The following is a 12,842-nucleotide window of genomic DNA, read 5'->3' on the forward strand; positions in this document are numbered from 1 at the left end:
CGGCATGCGCCACCACGCCCAGCTAATTTTTGTGTTAATAGAGACAGGGTTTCACCATGTTGGCCAGGCTGGTCTTGAACTCCTGACCTCAAGTGATCCACCCACCTCAGCCTCCCAAACTGCTGGGATTACAGGTGTGAGCCACCATGCCCAGTGGTGAAAAAGGAGGAATGGAAATAATAAAAGAAGGAACCTTGGAACATGAGGAAGGATGAATGAACATTCAAGCAAAAATATGGGTAAATACACTAGACTCTCCTTCTCTTGAGTTTTCTAAATTATGCTTGATGGTTGAAGCAAAAATCGTAACACTGTCTAATGTTGTTCTAAATGTATGTAAAGGAAATATTTAAGACAATTATATCTTAAGTGGAGAGGGTAACGTGATATAAAGGGATATACAGGGAGGTACGGCTTCTGTGCTTTACTCAACTGGTAAATGGTGACACCAGTAGACTTTGACAAGTTTTATATGTGTAAACAAATACCCAAGACAGCCACTAAAAAGTTATGCAGAGATATACTCAAACACAGTCTAGGTAAATCAAAATTGGTTTTTAAAAATTGGTCAAGTAACTCACAGGGAGGCAGGCAAAAGAATAAAAAACAGAATAACTAGAAAATATATAAAATGGCAAACTTAAGCCCCAATATATCATAATTACATTAAAAGTAACTGGTACAAAACACCAATTAAAAGATATTGAGGCCAGGTGCAGAGGCCCATGCCTGTAATCTTAGCACTTTGGGAGGCTCAGGTGGGCAGATTGCTTGAGGTCAGGAGTTCAAGGCCAGCCTGGCCAACATGTTGAAACCCTGTCTCTACTAAATATACAAAAATTAGCTGGGCATGGTGGTGCATGCCTGTAATCCCAACTACTGGGGAGGCTGAGGCATGAGAAACGCTTGAACCTGGGAGGCAGAAGTTCCAGTGAGCTGAGGTTGCACCACTGCACTCCAGTCTGGGCAACAGAGTGAGACAGTGTCTCAAAAATAAATAAAGAGATTGACAGAGTAGATTAAAGAGCATGAACCAACTATATGATGTCTGTAAGAAATTCACCTCAAATAACAACAATATAGGCAGGTTGAAAGTAAAAAGGTAGAAAAAGATATATTATGCAAACACTAATCAAAGGAAAGCAAGAGGAACTTCATTATTTTTTGGGAGACAAGATCTCATTCTGTCACCCAGGCTAGACTGCAGTGGCACAATCACAGCTCACTGCAGCCTCAAACTCCTAGGCTCAAGCAATCCTCCAGCCTTGGCCTCCCCAAGTGTTGGCATTACCGGTGTGAGCCACCATGCCCAGCCAAGAGTGACTATATTAACAGATCATAAAGTACACTTCAGAGCACAGAAAACTATAAGAGATAAAGAGCATTACATAATGATAAAATGGTTAATGAATCAAGAAGACATAGCGATCGTAAATGTGTGTGCACTAAATGAAAGAGCTGCAAAACATGTGAAGGAAAAACTGAACTAATAAGAGAAATGTAGACAAATCTACAAATGTCATGAACTGAACTGTGTCCCTCCCAAATTCGTATGTTGAAGCCCAAACCTCCAATATGACTATATTTGGAGACGAGGCTTTTAGGAAGTAATTAAGTGTGGGGATCAGTCAGAATGGCGGGAAAAACTATACGGAAAGGAAAGGACGCAAACCTTCTGAAAGGTCAGAAGGTTCTGCAGAACCCTGGTGGGGGAGAATAGCTGAAGGCAGCTGTTCTATATTAGCATTTTCATAAGCCAATTGCAACAATAAGGTATCAGCGGCCTGGGCATGACTAATTTGTCTCTTAATTGTCTGGGTTAACCAATTGATAAATTCAACAAATGGCTCCTGAGGCCCTTATCGAAACATTTACAAAAGATCCCTGTTGAACTCTGCCTTCAGGAATTCGGTCCCAAGCCCTGCAGGCGCATAAGGACACTTGTGCATAGGCTTGGGGGACAAAACTGTTATTGCACATTGACATAGGGACCCCGCCCCTGGAGCATAGCAGCCTCGTTATGTTTTGCACAGCCAATTGATTCTGGTTGGTTTGTTGTTCACACAACTCATCATATTCTGCCCTCCAGTGTAGGTACTGACTGGCCTCTAAAGTTGTTTGAGCTAGCACTGACCAGTCCCATGGGGTCATATGGAAGTTATCTGCTATGGCCTCAATCAATCCTTTCATAAATGGGCTAGCAGCTCCGTTTTCTCTAATGCTTTTTCTTATTTCTTTATAAGTGTTAAAAGTAATGGGTTCACGTACCTGATTGCCTTGTGGATCTTGCATCACCAGGCAGGCCAAGAGCTCCCCTTCTAATGTCACTGGCCTCAGACAGGGTCCCATAACTGTAGTGTATCCCTTATCTTTTTTCCAATTTACTGGGGCAGGGGGCTCAGGGAAAATCTGTCTCCTCTGTGGCACCTTTACCCGGTAACAGCAGGGCTGAGGGAGGAGGAGGAGGAGGTGGTAAGGTAGATGATGGTTCTTCCTCCCTTTCCTTTTTAGGCTCTTCTGTGTAGAGCGGAGCCAAAGCAGCCCTAAGGCCCATAACGTTAAAGGTGTTACTGGGACCCGTTGCCCTTGTCCATGATGTCGTTTAAACTTTCTTCCCACTTGTTCCCAGAGCTCTAGGTCTAGTGTGCCGCCTTCTGGGAGAATGACAGTTTGCATTAGGTCCCTTAATTGGGCCTCCGAGACCAAGGCTCCACTTTAAGCAGCTGTTTCAATACTTTTATATACTGTTGCTGTTGAGTGGATAACTGTTGTCCCATGATGAAACCCTAGCTTGAAAATCCCCTCAAATTTGGAAATCCTGAGTGGACACCAATTACTTACTGCACAGTCACTTCACTTTCGTTCTCGAGGGTTCTGTGATGATCCATTACAGTGTTCCTCACATGGGGCACCACCTGCCAGGTCTGTCCCACAGACCCTGGCCGATGGATGAAACGAGTACTCAGATACAGGTGTGCAGTTTAAGAGCAGCTAGGTGACTGCTTGGCTCTAGTGGCTACAGAGCAGCCCCAAGAAGCTGGAGCTGCTTGCTTGCTTGCTTTTTTTGTTTTTTTTGACAGAGTCTCACACTTTGTCTCCTGGGCTGGAATGCAATGACGTGATCTCGGCTCACTGTAACCTCCACCTCCCAGGTTCAAGTGTTTCTTCCGCCTCAGCCTCCAAGTAGCTGGGATTACAGGCACGTGCCACCACCCCTGGCCAATTTTTTGTATTTTTGGTAGAGATGGGGTTTCACCGTGTTAGCCAGGATGGCCTCTATCTCCTGACCTCATGATTTGCCTGCCTCAGCCTCCCAAAGTGCTGGGACTACAGATGTGAGCCACCGCACCCAGCCCTGGAGCTGTTTGCTTTTATTCAGCGCACGCACAATGCCAAAAACTGGGAGCCAACACAACCTGCAGGTAATTAACATTTATTGTTCCCCTTTCAGAGAATGTCATTCTTGCAGATGATAAAAGGTCAGATCCATCCCAGCACTTTGGGAGGCCAAGACGGGCGGATCACGAGGTCAGGAGATCGAGACCATCCTGGCTAACATGGTGAAACCCCGTCTCTACTAAAAAATACAAAAAAACTAGCCAGGCGAGGTGGCAGGCGCCTGTAGTCCCAGCTACTTGGGAGGCTGAGGCAGGAGAATGGCGTAAACCCGGGAGGCGGAGCTTGCAGTGAGCTGAGATCCCGCCACTGCACTCCCTTATACCTACTCCTTGCCCTCTGCCTCAGGGTTATCTGTAACAGCTGCCTTCAGCTATTCTCCCCCAGGGCTCTGCAGAACCTTCTGACCTTTGAGAAGGTTTGCGTCCTTTCCCTAGTTTTTCCCACCACTCTGACAGATTCCCTTCACTTAAGGTTAAATGAAGTCATAAGGATAAGGTCCTTACCCGATAGGACTGGTGGCCTTATAGAAGAGAAAGAGCTCTCTCCCCCACACACATGCATATGCATTACAGAAAGGCCATGTGTTGACATAGAAGAAAGCAACCATCTACAAGCCATGAAAACGACCCTCACCAGCAATTGACCCTGCCAGACCTTCATCAGAGAGTTAGTTAGCAGCCTCCAGAATTGTGAGAAATCCATTTCTGTTGTCAAAACCACCCAGTTCATGGTATTTTGTTACAGCAGCCTAAGCACACTAATACAACAAACATAGTTGGAGATGTCAACACACCTCTCTCAGCAATCAATAGAACAACTAGACAGAAAATAAGCAAGGAGACAGAAAAATTCACCACCACCACCAACCAACAGGATCTCATTGACATTTATAGAACACTCTAGCCAACAACAGCAGAACATATGGTCATTTTAAGTGCCCATGGAACATACACTAAGACAGGCCATATCCTGGGCCACAAAACGAACCTCAACAAATTTAAAAGAATTAAAATCATACACTGGCCAGATGTGGTGGCTCACGCCTGTAATCCCAGAACTTTGGGAGGCCAAGGTGGGTGGATCATTTGAGGTCAGGAGTTTGACAGCAGCTTGGCCAACATGGTGAAACCCTATCTCTACTAAAAATACCAAAAAAATAGCTGGGTGTAGTGGCACACTCCTGTAATCCCAGCTACTCAGGAGCCTTAGGCAGGAGAATCGCTTGAACCTGGGAGGCAGCGGTTGCAGTGAGCCGAGATCGTGCCACTGTACTCCAGCCTGGGCAACAGAGTGAAACTCCATCTCAAAATAATAATAATAATAATAATAATAATAATATACAGTGTGTTCTTCGACCACAGTAGGGTCAAAGTAGAAATCGGTAGCAATTAAGATAGGAAAGTCTCTAAACACTTGGAAATAAACAACACACTTTTAAATAATCCATGGGTCAAAAAGTCAATCTCATGGGAAATAAAAATATACATTAAAATGAATGAAAATATTTCAGAATTTGCAGGACAAGGCAAAGCAGCACTGAGAGGGACATTTATAGCACTAAATGCAAACATTAGAAAAGAGAAAAAGCCTCAAATCAATAATCTAAGCTCCTCTCCCAAGAATCTTGAAAAAGAAGAGTAAATAAAAATAAACTCAAAACAAGCAGAAGGAAAAACTAAAGATAAAATAATAAATCAATGAAATAGAAAACAGAAAATAATTGAAAAAAATCAATGAGCTAGGCGTGGTGGCTGCCACCTGTAATCCCAGCACTTCGGGAGGCCAAGGTGGGTGGATTACTTGAGGTCAGGAGTTTGAGACCAGCCTGGCCAACATGGTGAGACCCCATCTCTACTAAAGATACAAAAATTAGCCAGATGTGGTGGTGCACACCTGTAATTCCAGCTACTTGGAAGGCTGAGGCAGGAGAATTGCTTGAACCCAGGAGGCAGAGGTTGCAGTGAGCGGAGATCGTGCCACTACACTCCAGCCTGGGGTGACAGAGCAAGACTCCATCTCAAAAAAAAAAAAGACAACAAGAAACAAAGAGCTGTTTTTTTGTTGTTTTTTATTTTTTTTGAGACAGAGTCTTACTCTGTCACCCAGGCTGGAGTGCAGTAGTGCAATCTTGGCTCACTGCAACCTCCGCCTCCCAGGTTGAAGCGATTCTCCTGCCTCAGCCTCCTGAGTCACTGGGATTACAGGTGCGTGCCACCACGCCCGACTAATTTTTTTTTGGTACTTTTAGTAGAGACAGGCTTTCACCACATTGGTCAGGCTAGTCTCGAACTCCTGACCTCGTGATCCACCTGCCTCTGCCTCCCAAAGTGCTGGGATTACAGGCATGAGCGACCGCACCCGACCAAGAGCTAGTTTTATATATCAATAAAATTTATATATTTAGATATTAGATAGCCAAACTGACCCAAAAAAAGAGAAAACATAGATGACCAGTATCAAAATCAAATGGGCTATCACTATTGACCCTGCAAACATCAAAAGAACAATTAGAGGCCAGGCGCGGTGGCTCGCGCCTGTAATCCCAGCACTTTCAGAGGCTGAGGCGGGCAGATCACAAGGTCAGGAGATTGAGACCATCCTGGCTAACACCATGAAACCAGGTGTAGTGGCGGGTGCCTGTAATCCCAGCTACTCAGGAGGCTGAGGCAGGAGAATGGCGTGAACCTGGGAAGTGGAGCTTGCAGTAAGCCGAGATTGCGCCACCGCACTCCAGCCTGGGTGACAGAGCGAGACTCTGTCTCAAAAAAAAAAAAAAAAAAAAAAGAATAATTAGACAATACTATGCAGAGTTCTTCATACATAAATGGGACAACTTAGACCAAATAGACCAATTCCTCAAAAAACATACTGTCACAACTCAGTGTGAACTCAAGCCTTACAAGTGTTGAATCTATAATTCTATTTTTTAAATCTCATTTTATATTTTGAGACAAGTTCTCACTTTGTTGCCCAGGCACTGCAGCCTCAACCTCCTGGGCTCAAGCTACCCTCCTACCTCAGCCTCCTGGATAGCAAGGACCACAGGCATGCACCACCATACCCAGCCAATTTTTAAATTTTTTGTAGAAACAGGTCTCACTATGTTGCACAGGCTAGTCTCAAACTCCTGGGCTCAAATGATCCTCCTGCCTTCGCCTCCCAAAGTGCTGAGATTACAGGCATGAGCCGCCATGCTGGCCTGAATCCATAATTTAAAAAACTACAAATCTCCAAGTTGAGATAATTTCACCAGAGTATTCCATCAAATGTTTAAAGAATTAAAACCAATTCCATGTAATCTGTTTTGGAAAATAGAAGGGAATGCTTCCTGATTCATTTATTCTATGAAGTTGACATAACCCTGATACCAAAACCAGACAAAGGAAATAGAAAAAAGAAAATTACAAACCAACACCCCTCAAGTATATAGGCACCAAAAAAATCCTTAACAAAATATTAGCAAATAGAATTTGTATGTGTGCATGTGTGTGTGTGGGTGTGTGTGTGTGTGTGTGTGTGTGTAGGATTATACATCATGACCAAGTAGAGTTTATTCCAGGGCTGTAAGGCTGGTCAATATTTGAAGCTCAATCAATGTAATCCAACATCTAGTCTAATAAACTAAAGAAGAACAAAAATATATCAATTGAGGCAGAAAAAAGTTTGACAAAATTCAACACCTATTTGATAAAAACTCTCAGAAAAATGGAAATAGAGGATGAACAATAGCTCCCCAAATGTATCCACATCCTAATCAACAGAACCTGTGAATATGTTACCTTATGTGAAATGGTACTTTGCAGATGTGATTAAATCAAAGATCTTGAGATCGAGGGTTTGCCCTGGATTATGTGGAAGAGCCTGATGTAGTCACAAGGGCTACGAAAAGAGAGGAGAAGTGATGATGTCAGCAAAGGTTGTAGTGATGTGCTCTGAACATGGAGGAAAGGGCTACAAGCCAAGGAATAAAGTGTGCCCTAAATCCAATTGCAAGTATTCTTATAAAAGGCAGAGGGAGATTTGGTATACACAGAAAAGAACCATATGATTTCCATGTAACCATGGAGGCAAAGATTGGCATAATGGGGCCACATGTCAAGGAATGTCAGCAGCTACCAGAAGCTGGAAGAGGCAAGAAACAGATTCTTCCACAGAGCATCCAGTGGACATACGGTCCTGCCAACACCTTGATTTTAGCCTGATGAAGCTGATTTATCGCCTCCAGAACTGTGAAATAATACATTACTGTTGTTTTAAGCTACCTAACTTGTGATGATTTGTTACAGAAGCCAAAGCAAACAATTATGTCCATCCCTAGAGCCCCAAGAAGGAATTCAACTCCGTACGTTAATTTTAGCCCATGAAACACGTTTCAGACTTCTCACATCCAGAACTATAAAAGAATAAATTTGCATTATCTTAAAGCACTAAATTAGTGGGGTGTGTGTGTGTGTGTGTATATATATATATATGTATTTTTTTTTTTTTTTTTTTGAGACGGAGTCTAGCTCTGTCACCCAGGCTGGAGTGCAGTGGCACAATCTCGGCTCACTGCAAGCTCCGCCTCCCGGGTTCATGCCATTCTCCTGCCTCAGCCTCCCGAGCAGCTGGGACTACAGGCACCCGCCACCGCGCCCAGCTAATTTTTTGTATTTTTAGTAGGGACGGGGTTTCACTGTGGTCTCGATCTCCTGACCTCATGATCCACCCGCCTTGGCCTCCCAAAGTGCTGGGATTACAGGCGTGAGCCACCGCGCCCGGCCAGTATATTGTTATAATAGCAATACAATAATTCAAACAGGAACTTCCTCAACTTGATAAAGAGCATCTACAGAAAACCTACAGCTAACATTATATTTAATGATGAAAGACTCAATGTTTTTCCTCCTAAGACTGGGAACAGGGAAAGGATGTCTACTCTCACTAGTCTTATTAAACAAAGTGCTGGAAGTTCTAGCCAGTGCAATAAGGCAAGAAAAAGAAATAAAAGACATTCATATCAGAAAGAAAGAAAATGGTGTCTATTTGCAGTTTATATGACCATCTATATAGAAAATTCCAAAGAAAAAAAAAACTACAGAAAAACAAGAATAAATTAGTTAAGCAAGGTCATAGGATACATGACAAACATATAAAAAGCAATTGTATTTCTATACTAGAAATGAATATGTGGAAATATGATTTAAAATAAAAAACCATTAAGGATAAATATGACATGATTACACTTATATGAGGTATCTAAAATGTCAAATTCATAAAAGCAGAAAGTAAGGTGGTGGTTGCCAGGTGTTGAGGGGAGAAGAAAATGGGGAATTATCCAATAGATGTAAAGTTTCAGTTACACAAAATTAGTAAGTTCTAGAGATCTGCTGTATAACAAAGTACCTACAGTTAATAATATGGTATTGTGAACTTTATGTTAAGAGGCTAAAACTTAAATGCTCTTAGCAAAAAACAAAGCAAAACAAAAAAACACACAGAAGTTTTTGGAAGTGACGGATGTGTTTGGTACTTTGTGGTGAAGGTATCATGGGTATATGCATATGTCCAAACTCATCAAGATGTATCCATTAAATATGGGCATTATTTGTGTATCCGTTATACTTCAACAAACCTTAATATTTAAAAATAAACACCATTTGCAATCACTCAAAAAATGAAATCCATACGTGTAAATCTAACAACATATATACTAGACTTGTACGTTAAAAACTATGCAATGTTGATAAAATATCTACATTGGTCACATAGGAATTTCAGATTTAGAAACCTTTTGAGGCTAAGAAGCCAAATCAAGGCAGATTTTAGATTTTACCTATAGTCTTAAGGTTCTTGGGCCTGCTAGGAAGTGATAGTTTTTACTCAATTATCAGGCTGGAGCCTGGGCACGGTGGCTCATGCCTGTAATCGCAGTACTTTAGGAGCTGAGGTGGGTGGATCATCTGAGGTCAGGAGTTCAAGATCAACCTGACCAACATGGTGCAACCTTGTCTCTACTAAAAATAAAAAAATTAGCCAGGCGTGGTGGCATGCCCCTGTAGTCCCAGCTACTCAGGAAGCTGAGAATCTGAGAGGCAGAGGTTGCAGTGAACTGAGATTGCGCCACTGCACTCCAGCCTGGGCAACAAGAGTGAAACTCCGTCTAAAAAACAAAAAACAACAAAAAAACAAAATGACAGCTGGGCATGGTGGCTCATGCCTGTAATCCCAGCACTTTGGGAGGCCAAGTCAGGCAGATCACTTGCAGCCAGGACTTCAAGGCCAGCCTGGCCAACATGGTGAAACCCCATCTCTACTAAAAATACAAAAACTAGTTGGGGGTGGTGGCAGGCACCTGTAATCCCAGCTACTCCGGAAGCTGAAGCATGAGAATCGCTTGAACCCAGGAGGTGGGGCGGAGGTTGCAGTGAGCCAAGATTGTGCCACTGAACTTCAGCCTGGGTGACAGAATGAGACTCCGTCTCAGGAAAAAAAAAAAAAAATATATATATATATATATAATTAAAATCAGAAATAAGAGTGGGGAAGTTATAACCAACTTTACAAAAACAAAAAGGATTGTAAGAGTATACTATGAACAATCCGTATGTAAAAAATTAGATAACCTAGATAAAATGGACAAAATCCTAGGCATATCAATTACCAAAATGGATTCAGGAAGAAAAAGAGAATCTAAATAGGTCTATAACAAGCAAGAGTTTAGTAATCAAAACTTCCCAACAAAGAAAAGTCCAGTACTACATGGCTTCACTGGTGAATTCTACCACTCACTTAAAGAATTAACACCAATCCTTCTCGAACTCTTCCTCCCCCAAAAAATAGAAGAGGCCAGCATTACTTTGATTCCAAAGCCAGACAGACACCGTAAGAAAACTACAGACTAATATCTCTTATGAATACAGATACAAAAATCCTCAACAAAGCACTAGCAAACTGAATCCAACAGCATATTAAAAGGATTACACACCATGATCAAATGGGACTTATCCCACGAATGCAGTATTGCTTCAATATAAGAAAATCAAACAACATATCATTAATAGACTGAAGGAAGAAAAGCATATGATCATCTCAATCGATGCAGAAAAAGCATTTGACAAAATCCAAGGCCAAGTGTGGTGCCTCATGCCTATAATCCCAACACTTTGGGAGGCCAGGATGGGAGGATCTTTTGGGCCCAGGAGTTTGAGACGAGCATGGGCCACATAGTGAGACTTCATCTCTGCAAAAAATACAAAAATGAACCAGGCATTATGGCACAAGCCTGCAGTCCCAGCTACTCAAAAGGCTGTGGCAGGAGGATCACTTGAGGCCAGGAGGTCAAGGCTACAGTAAGCCGTGATCATCCCACTGCACTCCAGCCCGGGTGACAGAGAGAGACCCTATGTTAAAAAAAAAAAAAAAAAAAAAAACCAAACAAAAAACTCAATACTGTTTCGTGATTAAAAAAAAAAAAATTAAGCAAACTAGATAGAAGGCAACTTCCTCAACATGATAAAAGGTATTTATGAAAAATCCACAGCTAACTGTATACTCAATGGTGAATGACTGAAAGCTTTCCCCCTAAGATCAGGATATAAGACAAGTGCTTTTATCACTGCTATTAGACATTGTACTGGAAGTTCTAGCCAGAGAAATTAAGCAAGAAAAATAAATAAAAGGGATCAAAATTAGGAAAAAAAGGATGCAAAACTATTCCTATTCTCAGATGACATGATCTCATACGTAGAAAATACTAAAGAATTCACACACAAAGAGTATTCGATATAGTAAACTCAGTAAAGTTGCAGGGTACAAGATCAACAAACAAATTGGTTTTATATCTATACACTGCCAATGCACAATATGAAAAGGAAATTAAGAGAACAATTATATTAACAATTACATCCAAATGAATAAAATACTTAGGAATAAATGTAACCAAGGAAGTGCAAGGCTTATACACTGAAAACTATAAAATGTTGCTGAAAGAAATAAAAGACCTAATGAAAGGAAAAGACATTCTGTGTTCATGGATGGGAGGACAAGATAGCAATACTCCCCAAATTTATATATATATATATATATTTATATATATATATATATATATCCTTATCAAAAATTCCAACTTCCTGTTTTACAGAAATGGATCCTAAAATTCATATGGAAATGCAAGTGACAGCCACATAATCTTGAAAAACAACCAAGCTACAGAACTTATATTTCCTAATTTCAAAACTTACAAAGCTTACAGTAATCAAAACAATGTGTTACTGTCATAAGGATAAACATATGATGAATGGAATAAAATAGAGTCCAGAAATAAACCCTTGCATATATGGTCAATCGATTTTTGACAACAGTCAAACACCAAGACCATTCATCAATGGGAAAAGGACAGTCTCTTCAATAAATAACTGCTATGAAAACTGGATGTCCAAATACAAAAGAATAAAGTTGGACCTGTTCCTTACACTATATACAAATACTAACTCAAAATGGTAGTTTCTCAATAAATTAAGCAAGGATTACCATAGAACTCAGCAATTCTATTCCTGGATATATGGGTAGACACTCAAAAACATAGAAGACAGGTGTTCACACAAAAACTTATATATGAGTTTTGTAAATAATGCCAAGTGTTCACTGTGGCATTGTTTACAAAAGCCAAAATGCTCAGCTCTATATGTTGAAAGGTACACATAGCCAGAGAAGGGAAAACTGAGGGCTTGCTGGCTTCTCAGCTAGTTGAGGGTTGAAGTCATACCCATGGACTGATGAGTGGATAAGCAAACTGTGGTATATTCATGCGACAGAATATTATTTAGCCATAAAAAGAATGAACATGCTAGAACACAAATGAATGTTGAAAAATGAGTGCAAGAAGTCAGTCACAAAAAGCTACATATGATTCAATTTATAGGAAATATTCAGAGTCAGAAAGCCCACTGAGACAGAAAGATTAATGATTGCCAGGGGCAAGGGAAGGGGGGAAAATGGGCAGTGACTGGTTGCTGGAATGGGATTTCCTTTGGTGGTGATGAAAATGTTCTAGAACTAGTTCATCATGATGGTTGTACAACATTCTGAATGTACTCAATGTCACTAATAGCTTTCATATTACGTGTATTTTCTCCACAATTTAAAATACAAATATACATTTTAAAAAATTCCCTCAAACCAGTGGGAAGGATTGAATGGAGCTATCTTTCCTTGTTTAGGGACAAGATCCCTGTCTGCTCCATGAGAAAACATAAGAAAATAAATTCAAATTTTCTAAGGTACTGATGAGTTCCAATTTTAATTGTGAAGTACAAACCAAGGTTCCATTGTCAGTTCAGGGTCTGCACCTGCTAACCGGACAATCTTCTTCCCAGGAATCCCTTCAGAGTACTTTTGCCTCTAAAATGATGAGGTTTCCAAAATGCGGACTTTTTAAAAATTCAAATTAATAGTTGCAAATC

This window comes from Papio anubis, chromosome 6, assembly GCF_008728515.1.
Source record: "Papio anubis isolate 15944 chromosome 6, Panubis1.0, whole genome shotgun sequence".
In the NCBI taxonomy this organism is placed as follows: Eukaryota; Metazoa; Chordata; class Mammalia; order Primates; family Cercopithecidae; genus Papio; species Papio anubis.